This window comes from Corylus avellana, chromosome 9 (genome assembly GCF_965113065.1).
Source record: "Corylus avellana chromosome 9, dhCorAvel1.hap1.2, whole genome shotgun sequence".
In the NCBI taxonomy this organism is placed as follows: Eukaryota; Viridiplantae; Streptophyta; class Magnoliopsida; order Fagales; family Betulaceae; genus Corylus; species Corylus avellana.
This window is the reverse complement of record NC_142498.1, coordinates 16,415,371-16,430,916: the sequence shown is the minus strand read 5'-3', so window position 1 is coordinate 16,430,916 and position 15,546 is coordinate 16,415,371. Positions and strand designations below refer to the sequence as shown.

General features: G+C 35.1%; 1 pseudogene; it reads left to right on the top strand.

Moving 5' to 3' along the window:
- The first annotated feature begins 11,357 nt into the window (after positions 1–11,357).
- Positions 11,358–14,774, top strand: LOC148583866 (uncharacterized; annotated as a pseudogene).
- The last annotated feature ends 772 nt before the right edge of the window (positions 14,775–15,546 follow it).

Here is a 15,546-nt window from a genome sequence, read left to right as displayed (position 1 = left end):
TGAAAAAGAATACATACTTCCAAATTGCCAAGCAATATGCAATGTTTTTTCAAACTTTTAATTGAAGCAACATTTTTCTAAATTACTAAAAACATTGCAATGTACACTTTTTTTGTCCCGCAAAAGACAAAAACACCCATACAAATTCTCAAAAAGACTAATAATCTTATAAATTCATAAAAAATAATAATAAAAAAAAAAAACACCGTGGTCGTGGGTTACTAGTCTTTTTATTTTTAACCTTTTACTGATTTTTTTTTTCTCGATTATTTAGAAGAGTATTATTGTCATTTTTAGTCCACGAAAATACATTACAATTTTTTAATACTTAGAGAAGAAGGAAACATTGCTTCAAAGAACATTACAAAATGCCTGATAAAATGTGAAAGGTATGCTTACTTTTGCCAAAACATCATAAAACCTTGATCAATTACATTAATGGAGACCCAAAACAGGATAAGAATCCCAAGTGTGGGTTTGTTGTGAGTGTGAGGCAAGTTTTGGAACCCATGGAGTTGCAAAAGCTTCTTCTATATATATAAGTTCTAATCCTATCAATCAAACGTACGTCATAATTAATATTTTTTTTCAAAAAAATATAATAAAGCATGAGGTGCCCTAATGATTACCCTTTATTTTATTTTATAGTAATATAAATATTAAATAAATAAATAAATATAAACAGGATATTATATGATAGCATGAAAAATGTTAGTTTAGTGTAGCTTTTTGGGATTCCTAACTTTATACTACTTTTCATGAAGGAGAGAGTCTGAGAGATAGAAAAAATCATCATCATCATATTCTCCTTTTTCCCTTTTGGTAACGCACGCTCCCCCCTCTTTTTGCTTCCCTTGCCTTTTACGCCTTTCTCCAGCTCCCTACAACTACTACCACCTTTTTACACTTCTTCTGTCTCTTTTCCTACACCCTTTTCCACCTCCAACTCCTCGTGCGCGAGTACGTCCACTTTCTCTCACCACAACCGCACCAATCAATATTGAGTTTCGTTTGACAACGCTTTTTATAAAACGATTTTTAAACCGTATGACGTAACTTACAAATAAAGTAGAACGTTTATATGTATTAAGTTTTGTTAATGCATTTTTTTACTTTTTTGCTTTTGTCTCTGTGTGCCTATCTAGTTTCTCCTGTCTGAAAGCATAAGTTGCTTTTTCTTTTCTTTTTTTTTGGTTGAAAAACTTGGATTGGAAGTGAATCATGGAACATGGGTATATGATCATAAATCTCTCGTATAAATGTGATATGTGTTAATTAAATAATTATTCTGATGATTAATAATTGCATTCTTCTCATATATAAATAGATGAGTGGCACGTGTATCTTGGAGTTTCTTACAATGATGTACAATTAGGTAGGTCTCCTATTTTATTCCCATAAAATTATTGGTTCCTTAGTCCTAACAATTGGAAAAAAAAAAAAGGAATGATAAATAGTTAATTACTCTTAGGATGCGTTTGGTATTACAATTTTATAAACAAAAAATATGATTTTAAATTAAATTATAGAAAATGAAATATTTGGAATTGCGAATTTAAAAAATTGTGATACTAAACTATAATTTTAAAGGTCAAACGCTTAACTGCGTTTTTAAAAATCATGTTTTCATATTGTACATTTTAAAATTATTATTTTAAATCGCACTTTTTGAAATCACAAACTTAAACCAACCCTTAATAAATTACTCAAATAAGCGACACTACTCTAGAAAAGTTATGTTTTGGCAAAAGGGACGAAATTAGTTTAAAATTACAAAAATTTAGAAGTTCGGTACAATAAATTGAGAGTTTTTTAAATAAAAGTTAAGTGAGGTTTTCTAATATTTTTTATATTTTAAAAAAGATAAATATTAATATGATAAATGAAAATGAAAAGAATAATTAAAAAAGACTGTAGTATTTATTTATCGCGAGAAGTGGAGGTTGATTGCGAGATTGTCGTGTGGGGGTGAAAGTAAGGAGAGATAGAGAGATAGAGAGAAAGAGAAAAGGTGACGCGTGAAACTTAGTCCTTTCCCTTTCCGGTGACCGAAAATAAAAAGCGAGAATTTGAAAGCTGTGAGTGAGTGAGAGAGACTATCGACTTTCAGCATTTATTACCGTTCACGTATCTTTGCGAACTCTTTGTCTTTTTATTGGCAAGCATTAAATGACAATAATGCCATTTCCTCTCTCATTCTTCGTAAATCAGGGCCACATTATTTTGTCACGTGGCATTAGCTACAGTTAAATATATTTTTTTAGTCTCCCTTTGTTAATACAGGGCTGATGAGAGGGCACGAGACAAACCACTTTTTCATAGCACTACTCCTATAGCAGCTTTTCTAAAACTTATTTTATTCTCTAAATTTATAAAAAAGAAATTAAAAATCTTTTTAAAGAGATTTTCTTTATGTTTCTTAAGCCAAAGGAACAAGAAAACCAAAAGTGTTAACATTATTTTAATATATATATATAAAAAAAAAAAAACTTTCTTTTTGCCCTCTCTCTCTTCCCAGGGATGGAACCAGAATCTCTTCCATAAACGGAATTAGAAAATTTTAATTTTATGAGAGAGGGCTAGCCAATTATTTTTTCTTATTTCTTTAGAATTTATTATTATTATTATTATTTTTGATATGTCCACACAAGGTAAAAGGGGAGGAGGGATTCAAACTAGTGGCATCCGCTTTATGAAATCAAATTGAGCTACCTCTTGGGGACTAGAATTCTTTTATTAAAAAAAAAATATTTTGGTTGTTTTTTTATGACCTAAAGACTACCGTAAGGGGCAAAAAAGTGGTCATTTAAAAGTAAGGGCCAAAAAAGTAAGCATTTGAAAAAAAAAAAAAAAAAAAAAAAAAAAAAAAAAAAAAATCTAATGGGTATGGCTCAAAAAAATAAAGAATAAGGCCAAAATTTACTATTGGATAGGGCCCATTTTTTTTGAGGAGGAGGGGGCCAAATGACTAAAACTAAAACTTTACTTTTTTTTTTTTTTTTTTTAATGTCTCTCTAAAATTTTAAAATGACCCTTAAAATTTAAAATTTTACTCTTAAAATTTATGGGTTTTTATGAAATGTTTTCTCAAAAACTAAATTTTTACCCCTAAAATTTTATTTTTAAAAGGAAAAATATATTATAAGTTCATAAGTCAACGTGTCAAAATTAAAAACTTCATAAGTTTTTTTTTTCTCGATAATTTACTCTCTGGATCAATCGAAACTACAATAAACTCCCTACCGTCAAAAATTTTTAACAGCTGTTAGAGCCACTCAAAACGCAGGCCACCCCATGGGTGGAAAGTGGTGGCCGCGAGCCACCCCAAACCACCCAAGGGGTGGCTCGAGCCACCCCATTGGGGTTGGGGGGGTGACGCTGCCACCCCTGGCCACCCTTCAATTTTATTTTATTTTTTAATTTTTTAAATTAAATTAATAAAAAATTAATATTTTAATCAGGTAAAGCGGTGCGTTTTGAGTGGCCCTAACGGTTGTTAAAAAATTTTGACACTAAAGAGTTTATTGTAGTTTGGATTGACTCAATGAGTAAATTGTCGGAAAAAAAAAAAAAAAAAAAAAAAAAACCTAGAGAGTTTTTAATTTTGGCGCGTTGACTTAAGTACTTATAATATATTTTCCCTTTTTAAAATTTTGTCTCCCCAATCTTAATTGTCTAGTTCCTCCCCTGCCCGGTCCCCCTCCCTCTGTTATTGTCTCCCCCTATGCATCACTCTTCACCTTCACTCTCACCGCCCAAACCCTATCCCTCCTCTTTGTTTCCTCTACACCACTCTTTGCCTTCCAAACCGACCTCCGTTGCCTTCTCTCTTTGGCACCGTCGACCCCTCCAAGTGTGATCCCCTAATTTCTAATATAAGTGATATCAGGAATTTTTCTTTTTCCCAAAAAAAGATTATTACTCCCATTTAATGCAGCTATGGGATTTCAAATTGGTGTTTTCTAGTTCAAAGAAGTATGCTAGTGCAATGGGGGGCAATGGTAAAAAGGCGGTTACGATTAATGGTTATTGGCTAAAACTGTTAATCATAACCGCCTAAAATCCAATATATATATATATTCAGTTAGCGGTTTTTTTTAACCGCCTTAAAAAATGATTAGCAGTTAGCGGGCAGTTATTATCCACCTGCCTATTCCCCTCAATGGTGGGTCCGGACATTGGTCATCACGACTGACAATGGCGATCCTGGATATCTAGCATCATGACCGTTGCTTTTATCTTGTTGACCAAAGAGAGCTTCATGTTTCAATTGTTAGCTTGTAGAAGCTCAAAATAGACAAGTATATATAGCACGTATGCTTCTGGCTAGCTTAGATGTGGCTTGATGATATTTAGATAATTGGAGTTCTTTTTTGCAGGGTTACGAAATGGAGGATAGCCTGCCTTCCCTTACCCACAATAAGCATTTCTAGGGAGGAGAACAGAATCCAAAAAATTTCATGATTTGGAAGTAAAATTAAATTAGTGTATTTAATGGTTTGTAACGACTCAAGAAAAAACATTAGTCACATTTGCGCCATGACCCCAAAAAGATTATTCAATTTGGAGTTTTTCTTAGAATTCTTTATAAATCTCAGTTTTACCTAATAATTAAGCAAGATAAATACTATAGAGTACTGTAATTCATCAGGAAAAAGTGTTGTTCTTAAGGATTAGCTATTAAGTAATGTGAAACTTAATACCCATAAACATCTTTTATATACCAATTACCGCACTCTCTATGTGGACTGACCATCTTCTCAATATGAGACCGACCCAAGGTGTTACATACATAATTCTACATAATCGAAATTTTTTTAAAAAACGTGTAAACATCGATTTCAAATTTTAAACCTCTACTATCAATTTCATTTTAAATGTGAAAAATCCTTGTCCATTAGGAGGATGAAATGGAGTTAAATTGCAATTATGGCATAAAAATATCACTTAATTATGAGGGTGGAAATGGAAAAATAGGAAGTTATATTGAAGAAGCTCTCCTTCTCACTCTCTTTTGTCTCTAGCAAAAGCCCACATCTTCAGCATGATACCGTAATAATGTCTTCCACTTATAAAAAGCCCTACGTGACCTCATCAACCCTAAAAAGTCTTTCTCCCACTTTTAGCACCAACCCTTAGATCTCTTTCCATCATTCTACTTCTTACCCCCTCTGTTTGAAAATCTCAATTCTCTCTCTCTCTCTCTATAGATTAATTTACCTTTGCATCGTTATCAAAAGGTGTTGCTTTGTTTACCTTTTCATCATTATCAAAAGGTGTTGCTTTGTAGTTGGTTCCTTAAGAAGGGAAAAGCTTTTTCCCCATTATACCCCCCCTGCCCTTTAAAGTCCCTCCACACCCCCACCAATAATAGAGGATCCATAATTCAAAAAAGAAAAGAAAAGAAAAAACAGTCTCACATTTTTTTTCATCCCAGATGGAGGAACACAAATAAGAAACGGGTCAAATTCTTTAATCTTTAAATTTTTGTATCAGATTCGTAGATCGTGTCAAAAATTGTTAGCTCTAATCCAAACAAGAAATACTAGATGAACCAATGAACCCAGTTATAAGGATCTCTCGTTTTCCATACGTAATTTCTAAAGTACCAATTTATTTGACCCCATTAGAGCCTAAAAAAGGCCACCTTTTTCCCACATTCAAATGGAAATAGAGAGAAGGATGATCAAGTACTCCAAGTAAAACTTTCCGCCAGAAGCTTAATTGATGGAATATTATGAGAAAGAAAAAAGGGCCCATATTCTTTTCACTAGTGCAAGCCAAACCCCACCAAGCTTTTGTCACAAATATATATATATAATAAAAAAAAATTTAAAAAAAAAGTTAAAATCATGTCATCAAGGTCAAACTTTAAGCAAACACATGACAACAATCACTCACAGCTGGGGGAATTGAGAGCCATCTCGTCTAAAAAGTTATGGTAGCTTCTTGCACTCAAAGCAAGTAGACTTTTAAGCACCTCCTACCCCCCCTCCTTTTTTCTAGTCTAGAATAAAGGAAAGTGGTCTTGCTTTTTGGTGAGATGAATTCCGCAGGAGGAGCACCAATCAAGCAAAAGATGACCATTGGTTCCCCATTTTTACAGTAGAACAATTTTCTTATCAGAAAAAGGAGAAAAAGTTTCAATATGATGTTGAATCATACTCCGACCAAACAAATAAATAAATGATTTGTTATAAAGATTAATTTATTATGGGTGGGTATGTAGTGTTTCCTCATAGATGTTCATAAATTTCTTCAAATATATATATATATATATATAACTATTTGAGTTAAAACAAACATGATTCCACCAATTAATAAAGGAGAGTGATTAATGATGTTATTTTGGAGGCACCGCCCCATATCCAAGACTTGAAATATTTTTATTTTCATTTATGATCATAAAAAAGAAAAGAAAAGAAAAGGGAGAAAAGGGACAAGGGGAAGATGCTAAAATCCCCACCACCCCACACAAAAGCTTTTGGTTGAACGAACATGGCATCTACTTCCTTTTAACTTTCTGGAGTTCTTGGAATCCTTAAGTTACTAACAATAGAAAATCCCACTTAGATGAGAGGCAGCTGAAAAGCTACTTTTTCTCCACCAATGGTGTGAAAATTTGGCTTTGACAAACCTACTTTACACACAAGCATTCAACTTTTGATGAAGAAATTAACAAAAGGTTTCTAACCCTTTTGGCTTTGGATGCACATAAACATTGAAAAGGAAGACATCCTACGTGAGACACCTTGTGGGCCTTCATTAAAGTTGTTGATGCATTAATTAGAAGTTTTGAGGGTTTTTAAAACTGCTTTTTAATTAGAGACCTAACTACTTAATTAATTTAGATATATAATATTTTGTGGATAATAAACCCTTTACAAAATATATATATATAGCTAATGAAGGCTGAAAAAAAGAGGAGAATGTTATAATTTCAGAGACACAAAATGGAAAGTCTCGTGGAGTTGATTTGTGAAGGCAAATTGGAATGCAGTTGTGGATGAGAACAATAGAAAAATTGGCCTATGTGTAATTGTGAGAGATCGTATGGGAGAGGTGTTGGCGACTTTGAGTGCTCCCAAAGAATATATCACTCATCCGGTTGTTGCAAAGGTCTTGGAGGCATTGACGGCTACACAGGGTGGAGGTAGAAAGTAATGTTCTCCAAATTATGCAGGTACTAAGGAAATAATGAACGAAACTAGTGTAAATATGGATATTTGATTGAAGATACTAGAGTTGTTCTGAACAATTTACAGACTCGGTAGGTGAATCACGTTCGAAAGAGGCAAATAAAGCAACTCATATGCTAGTGAGGGAAGCGTTTACTCTCTTAGTTGAACGAGTTCAACCAGAGAAAACCACTCCTTATATTCTTTTGATTTAGTTGTACTCCAAGCTATTTTTCATTAACAAAAGACTCTACTCAATCCATGTTGGTAAATTTTCATTGCACAAATCTGTTTGGTATTCCATATTAAAGATGGCCATATCAATTCATTACCACCCAATTTAGGCATGTAAAGACTTCACTCCTATCAATGCATCGAGTACAATTTGAAGGATACAACCCCACTTTAACTCCATCCATAAATATGCATATTAATTTGGTCATCACTCTCCTTATCCCCAACCTATTAAATACAGTAAACTATTAGGTGACATATATTCAATAATAGTAGGCATCTCGCGAAAGACGACAAAGCACTTCTTTGAAATGGAAATTCATACCAAATGTTAATGTTGCTTTTTGGAGGGTATTTTCAGTTTTTATTTATGAAAAAAAAAAATGTTATAAAAGTGAAAATAATTTTGATTGCGATAATATTTTATTTATTTTGAAATGTGAAAACAAAAGGGAGAAGAAAAAAGCATTAACAAATTAACAAATTACAATTTTTTTTTTTTATTATTATTATTATTTTTTTCATATATAAATCTAAGCAAGCCCTATCTTTGCAATGAGTTAGAATGAGAAGGAAGGCTATGTAATTGTGACAAAATTTTCCAAATATAGAGGTAGAAGACAAACCTAACTTTGTTGAATAGGATGTAATAAAGAAGACTTGGGGAAGCCTTTTAGAGTTTGCTAGTGTCGTCTGCTTATGACAAAGAGAACAATGTAAACTAATCTGGTTCTTGGTTGGACTGTCATCTTCAAGAGTGGTCCAAATCTTTCTTAATATTCTTTTATTGCCATTTGACTTTCTGAAATTAAACAAAAATAATAAGAATTCCATGATTAAGATGATGATAATGATATGCTTAACAGATAAGAAGATCGCTCCACACTAACATATAATCATGGCTCATGAGAGATGATGGCTCTTCAAAATGCATATGCATTCATTTGTTTCAACTATACCCATTTTGTTAATTTTCAATATATTTCCATTTTGAATGTGTTATGCTTTATGGTTTCAATCACAACTTTAGCTTGATCGATCGGAAGCATGGGCAGATTTTGGGTAGCTCATATTTTCAAAATTTCAAAAATATGTAAGGTAAAAAAAAAAAAAAAAAAAAAAAAAAAAAAAAAAAAACTCCCCATGATCCCCTGAAAGTTCATGTAAGTCGGTGTTAAAACATTATATTAAACACTAGGTAGGTCACGTACATTTTCTCAAGAAATTTTTTTAAAATGACAATAATACCCTTCCATTACATGAAAAAATTAAAAATAAAAAAATAAAAATAAAAATCATGGTAGTTGGGGACCCACGCTTCCATGTCCAAGATTTTTTTTTTTCATCAAAGGATATAACTATATTTTCACAAAAAATATAGGAGTATAATGGACATTATACCTACTTTTCGTAGAATTTATCGTAAAATATTATCAGAGGTGGCTAAGTAAAATGGTTAGGACGTTTTGAGGGTTAATTAATTGCAACTTTTAAAAATTGAAAGACATGTGAAAATGATAAACATACTTGATCAATTGCTCATTCACTAACATGACAATAAAAATTATCATTAATGCTATATATACTTTTATTTGTTACCTCATACAATCAACCCATTGGAAAGCATGAGTAGTAGCACTTGTCGAAAGTCATTCAAAACTTGAGTATAGATTTGAGAATTATTGACCAGGAGGGGTATCGTCAGTTTGAAAGGAATTTTCAATTTTTTTTTTTTTTTTTTTTTTTAATGTTTTCCCGGATGGAAATTAAAGACTGACAGATTCTGATTCTGTGTGAGTTTTAAAAGGAAAAACAAATGGTGTAAAGACAATGATGTCACACAGCATATGTAAAAAGCGTATAAAAGCCTGCAAATCCACAGAACAGATTCCTAATTTTCTAGAGTTATCTCCCCAAAGTAAAAGGACATGTAAGTAGGCAAAGCGACCAAAAAAATCCACCCCTTAGATTTCTTTAATTTGTGTGGGAGAGAGAGAGAGAGAGAATTGGAAAAAGGCAAATCAAAGTTCAAACATGCGCCTGCAAACTGTAGCCAAAGAGCTGAATGTTGCCCAGAAACTTTCATGTCAGGAAGGAGTGAAAGCATGGCACATCTATCAACTACTTCTGCTCACAAAACAACAACATTTGTCAACAACTAATCTTTTGAACACCTTTAAAGTGCACCAACAGGCAACAAAGTTCTACTCGGGATTCTAGGAAGAGAGAAAGTTAGACAACATATAATATTATATGGCTACACTTTTTTCTTATTTTTTCTCTCTGCCATAGCTACTGCAATCAGTTTTTTAACTTTTTTATTTGTAATTTTCTGTTCAAATTGTTATAATAATTTGAATAGTAATGCAAAAGAGTTTATTTCGGAAAGTTCACGCTTCCGCACCTGACATTTACAATGCTTTACTTTATCAATATTGACCTGATAATGTCTATTTCCTTTTTAGAGACTCCACTTATCTATCAGTATTTTAGTATAACTTATAAGTCGCTCATTTCATAACTCAAACTTGTGATGCAGTCAAGGACGGAGGAGGGGGGGACTGGCAGGAATTTTATGGTTTTTTTTTTTATTTTTTTTTTTATTTTTGCTAATAGCCCATACCAGCTAAATTTTTTAGCCATGGGCCCCTACCCATTTTCAGAGCTGGCTTCGTCCCTGGATGCGAAGTTTGGCTTTGATACTAAATAATACAAATTTTGGATTGAACTCATGCACCCTATTGGGTCGGACTTGTAAGGAGAAGGTGTCCAATAGCTTATTATATACGCATAGATAATATTAGACTTAACCCATGTGGGACACAAGAATCGTAACATAATTTATATAAACTTTGAGTAAAACTCACCATTGAAACCGGCTTAAAAGGGAAATATGTCCAAAAGCTTATATACACATGATAAACACATGTGAAATGCATAGATCGTAACAGATTCACTTATTAAGTCATTCGACGGCAAAGCATAGAAGTCATTCGACGGCGAAGCATGAAAATCATTCGACAATTTACATCCGAAATTTTCAGCGAACAACAGGAACGTAAGGCTTGGACTAACTTCGGATGGATTTAATCTATTTGGGAACATGAGCACATCTCATAGCACTTGGCCTGTAATGCTTGTATCGTACAACTTGCCTCCTTGGATGTGCATGAAACAGACGTCTTTCATACTATCCTTGATTATCCCAGGCCGAAATTCACCTAGAATGGATATAGATGTCTATCTTTAACCCTTAATTGAGGAGTTACACGAACTATGGAATGTAGGGGTACGCACATTTGACATCTCAAAGAAAAATAATTTTGTGCTGCGAGCGCAGTTGAAGTGGACAATTAATGACTTCCCAGCATACGCAGATTTGTCCGGATGACCTACTAGGGGTGAAAAAGCATGTCCTTACTGTATGCACTCGACAAGGTCCAAATGGTTAAAACACGGCCATAAATAGTGTTTTACGGGGCACATGCAATACTTGCCCATGGATCATTCGTGGAGGCGGAACAAAAGAACATTTTACGGCAACTAAAACCTAGAATGTGCCCCTGATGTACCAAGTTGAGATGAAATCCTAAGACAATTAGAAGGGATGGTGTTTGGGAATGAGAACTTCGGTAAGGCAAAGCCGGATACTAAAGAAAAAGGAAAGAAGCGGAAGAAAAGTATTGATAATGTAGTGTGGAAGAAGAAAAATATTTTTTTTAAGTTGCCATATTGGAAAGATAATTTATTGCGACACAACCTTGATGTCATGCACACAGAGAAAAATGTGATGGACAATATACTTGGCACAATACTGGACATTCCAGGAAAAATGAAAGACAACCTCCAAGCCCGCACAGACTTGCAAAAAATGGGTTTGAGACATACACTTCATCCCTACACTGGCAAGGATGATAAGATCTATATGCGACAAATTCCCACATGATGTCCAAGGATGATAAATTTGGTGACAAATTGTTAATGTATTGTAGAAGGCCAAGGGAGTCAGCAGTCAGATACAATAGATATGTGGTTAATGACAAGCTGTTTCGCACTTTTGCGTATGATGCTGGAAAGAGGACTCAGAACAGCGGCGTGTGTGTGCTGACTGTTGATGGCGAAACGTTCTACGGGAAGTTAACGGAAGTACTTGAGATTGAGTACTACGACAAGATTAAGTACGTTATGTTCAGGTGTGATTAGGCGGACAACATGAGGGACAAGGGGTACAAGGTGGACAAGTATGGCATAATGCTTGTCAACTTCAAAAACCTTGTCCACACGGGAGAGCTGATTACTGATGAGCCGTATGTGCTAACTTTACAAGTTGACCAGATATTTTACGTTCAAGATGATAAGGCCCAGATTTGGCTTGTCCTGTAAGGACTAAACCTAGAAACGTATACGACATTGGTCAGAGTGAAGGGCATCATGCTGCATGTGCCAACTACTACGATTGTGAGCCGCTCCTATTGACCAGTAATAAGGACCACAATCCGCAGGATCACATCGAATACGTTAGACTCGACTTAGATTCAAACCAAGCCTATGTGATTGAATTGTGATCAAATTTTTCCCAATTAGTGAACAACTACCACTATATATATATATATATATATATATATATATATATATATATATATATATATAAATTTGATATATATCTTATTTTTTAGGAAAAAATACAATTTACCCCCCTGAAGTTTCAAAAATTGGCAGTTTAAACCCTCCGTTTAATTTTTTCGTCTAAATGGACGGAAATCTATGAAATTACATCATTACCCTCATGCTTTTTTTTTCTAAATTTTCGTCCAATTTAACTGAAATTAGTAACGGAAAGTTTAAATTGTCAATTTTTTAAACTTCAGGGGGGTAGATTGCCAATTTTTGAACTTTGGGGTTAAAATTGAAAAAACCCCTAAAACTTCAAGGGGGTAAACTGCATTTTCCTCTATTTTTTTAATATGTGAGTCATTTACATATAGTAGTGAATATTTCATACATTGTATACGTAATTAATTGAGTGCGTGCTATCTTTCACATGTTGCTATAAGTACTAGGGGAAAGACAAGAGCACAGAGGCCCCCATCTTCAGTGCGGCAGTCTACGGCGCATGGGTCTTTATCGTGCCAGCCTGATGACAACGAGCAACAGGACGTTGCTCAGCTTATGAGGCAGCAGACCGGGTATCGACCATTACTTCCAGGTGATGTGGAAGGGGCGACCCTTGTCCCTAATCCATACGATCCGACAGGCCTGACCTAGATGAGGTATCGGTATAAGCCATCTCCGTACTACACAGATGCATCCTTTCATACACCTGATCACCTAACGACGATAAGCGAGTTAGGGGTGTGTTCTCATGGCCATGTGAAGCGGCTCTACGGCCAACCTAGCGTAAGTACAAACAACAGTGAGACACAGGCCCTGGATGACCTGCCTGTGGGACAGGTGCCACGGATGACTCGCAGCCGGATGACACTGCTCCACCCGTGTTAGGCCCTCACCAGGTCTAGACAATAAGTTAGTATATATGCCCAAAATATAAATATATACATCTTTATTATTTGTAGTTAGTATTCAATTCGAAATAACTAACATCGATAATTGTTAATGTGTTAGGTATCAAGTCAGGTGGAAGCATATGTTTAGAGGTGTTCACCATTATCGACTTGCACAGGTTGCCCGGGGTCCCCGCCGAGAAAAGGACCGTACTCGAGTACAATAGTTCGTGGCAACCTGTAGGATTTAGCGATATGAGGTTTAGACAGATGATCGGTAAGATCATAAGGAGCGAAATTATGTTAGAATACAGGACGACTGGACGAAGGTACCGGAGCGTACGAAGGAGGATATATAAGACGCATTGATGGTATGTTTTAACTAGATGTTATATGATAGCATGTGTATTTTATTATGTCAAACACTCCTAATGCATGTATATATACGCTCTAAGTTGTACATATATATGTGTTTATATGTACACACACACACACACACACACACACACACATATATATATATATTTGTTTTTTTAATTTATTAATTTTTAACTTGTGCAGGTAGACTTTTACGTCCCACCCGAGTGCAATATGGTTGTCGTAACAAAGGACGCGTTCCGAGATATGGGCACCAAGCTGAGGACTTGAAGGCACCAGTTAAAAGACGATCTTGCCATTCGGCCGGACGATACTCCGGACACCGTACGGGTGAGAATGGGGCAAGAAAAGCTCAACGAATACGACCCATTCGACTTAGAGATCTTGTTGGATAAATGGTGTAGCAAGTAGAACCAGGTAGGTTCTGAGTTATACTATAATTTTGTGTAGTTTCATTAATTATAATTGCGTTAGTGCTTACATATTAAGAATGTTAATTGTGTAGGAGTATGCAACGCGTATGAAGAGATTGTGAAAATTAAACAATACGCCCCATTGCACCGGGTCGAAGAGCTTCACCAGGGTGACATATGAGGAGGTATGTGTGTAATTTACCCTATACTTATAGATGTAAACATTTGAATATATATATATATATATAAACATCTCTGTATGTTCTATTTTTTCAGCAGGCCGTAACTGTGAGCACTCCTCCTACACGAGCACAGTCTTACATCAAGACACACAAGAAGAAGGATGGTCAATATCCGAATGACATAATCAAAGAGAGATGTGTATGTCACTCACCTTTCATATGTTGTTTTGCTTATATATGTGTGTGATAATTTATTTACGATTAACAGTTGTATGATGCACAAATAATTAATGTAACATGCAAGAGAGGTTGGAAGAGCTAATGCCTACTAACCCTGTAGTATCGTCGAGCGTGACAAATGGGATAGTACGGTGGAAGCCGAACGACGGGTACGCCCAGGCGATTAGAAATAAGTCTGAGTACGCTGGTAGGGTTCGATAGGTTGGACCGAATATTCTACCTGTGCAGGATAGCATACACTTATACTATACATCGTCACAGGCACGGTCACAGAAGCCCTAGCACTCCGCGGTTTCACAAGAACTTCTTGACAGAGCACTTGAGGCTAAGAGGGCACAACACAAGGCACAGATGGATGCGCTGTTGACCGCAGAGCAGGAGCAGACAAATGTGTGGGTAGCTCGGCAGGTGGCTGCGAAAGATTCGCAATTGGCTGAAAAAGATGATCATATGGCAGCGCATCTTGCGCAAAAGGAAGCTCAGATGACAACAATGTTTGAAGTCCGTTTTTGCCAGCTCGAGGAAATGATGAGGTCGAGCTCCGCACCCGAGGTGACTCAATATAAGGGAGCGCCAGACAGAGCTTCCCCACCCTTTGCGATTGTGAGATCGTCGGTCGATAGTGGATTAGGTAATGACATTTTTTAATGGTCAATGTGGTTTTAGAACTGTCCCTATATATATATAGGGACAGTGATTGTCATTAATGATGTTGCAAATCCTGTTAAATTTGGTTTATATCTTGGTTGGTTTGGTGGTGGATGTTGGTTAAAGCTTTGTATTTGAAGTGTTTGGCATCGTGAGATGGACCACTATGGTCCTGGTAGAATGTGAAGTCCATTTGATTTGATGACAAAAATATGTTGGGGGTGTAGATATAAATCTGAATTTATTGAGTATGATGACCTTTGTTTACAAAGTGACGTTGCTCAATGATTAAGACTTGATACGATTCTATAATATTGTTTAGTGATTGTTTATTTTATCATTTGCAACTAGTGGCTATGGAGAGGATGCTATTGATATCAATGATAACTTGGATTGAACAAATGATTGGCCATTCGCACTTTGTGTACATAAGTTATTTTGTAGATGTAATTGTTTTTTTGATAGTTTTCTTGATGTAGTTAGATATATAGTTATATATGTCATTATTTTTTTTGTACATGTCCGCACAAGAGGGGGATGGAGATTCGAACTAGTGACTTCCGCTTCATTAGGCGTGGTCCCAGCCGATTGAGCTACCTCTTAGGGACTATATATGTCTTTATTTGTGATAACATGGATAGTTTTATTGTGTCTTGAAGCTAGTTTTGTTAATAGTTTGTTAGATGTACATTGAACTTGTATGTTTGTGATCGACGTTGATGGATATGTATTATGTTATTTGCATGGATCGATGGATAGTTCTTTTGTAGTA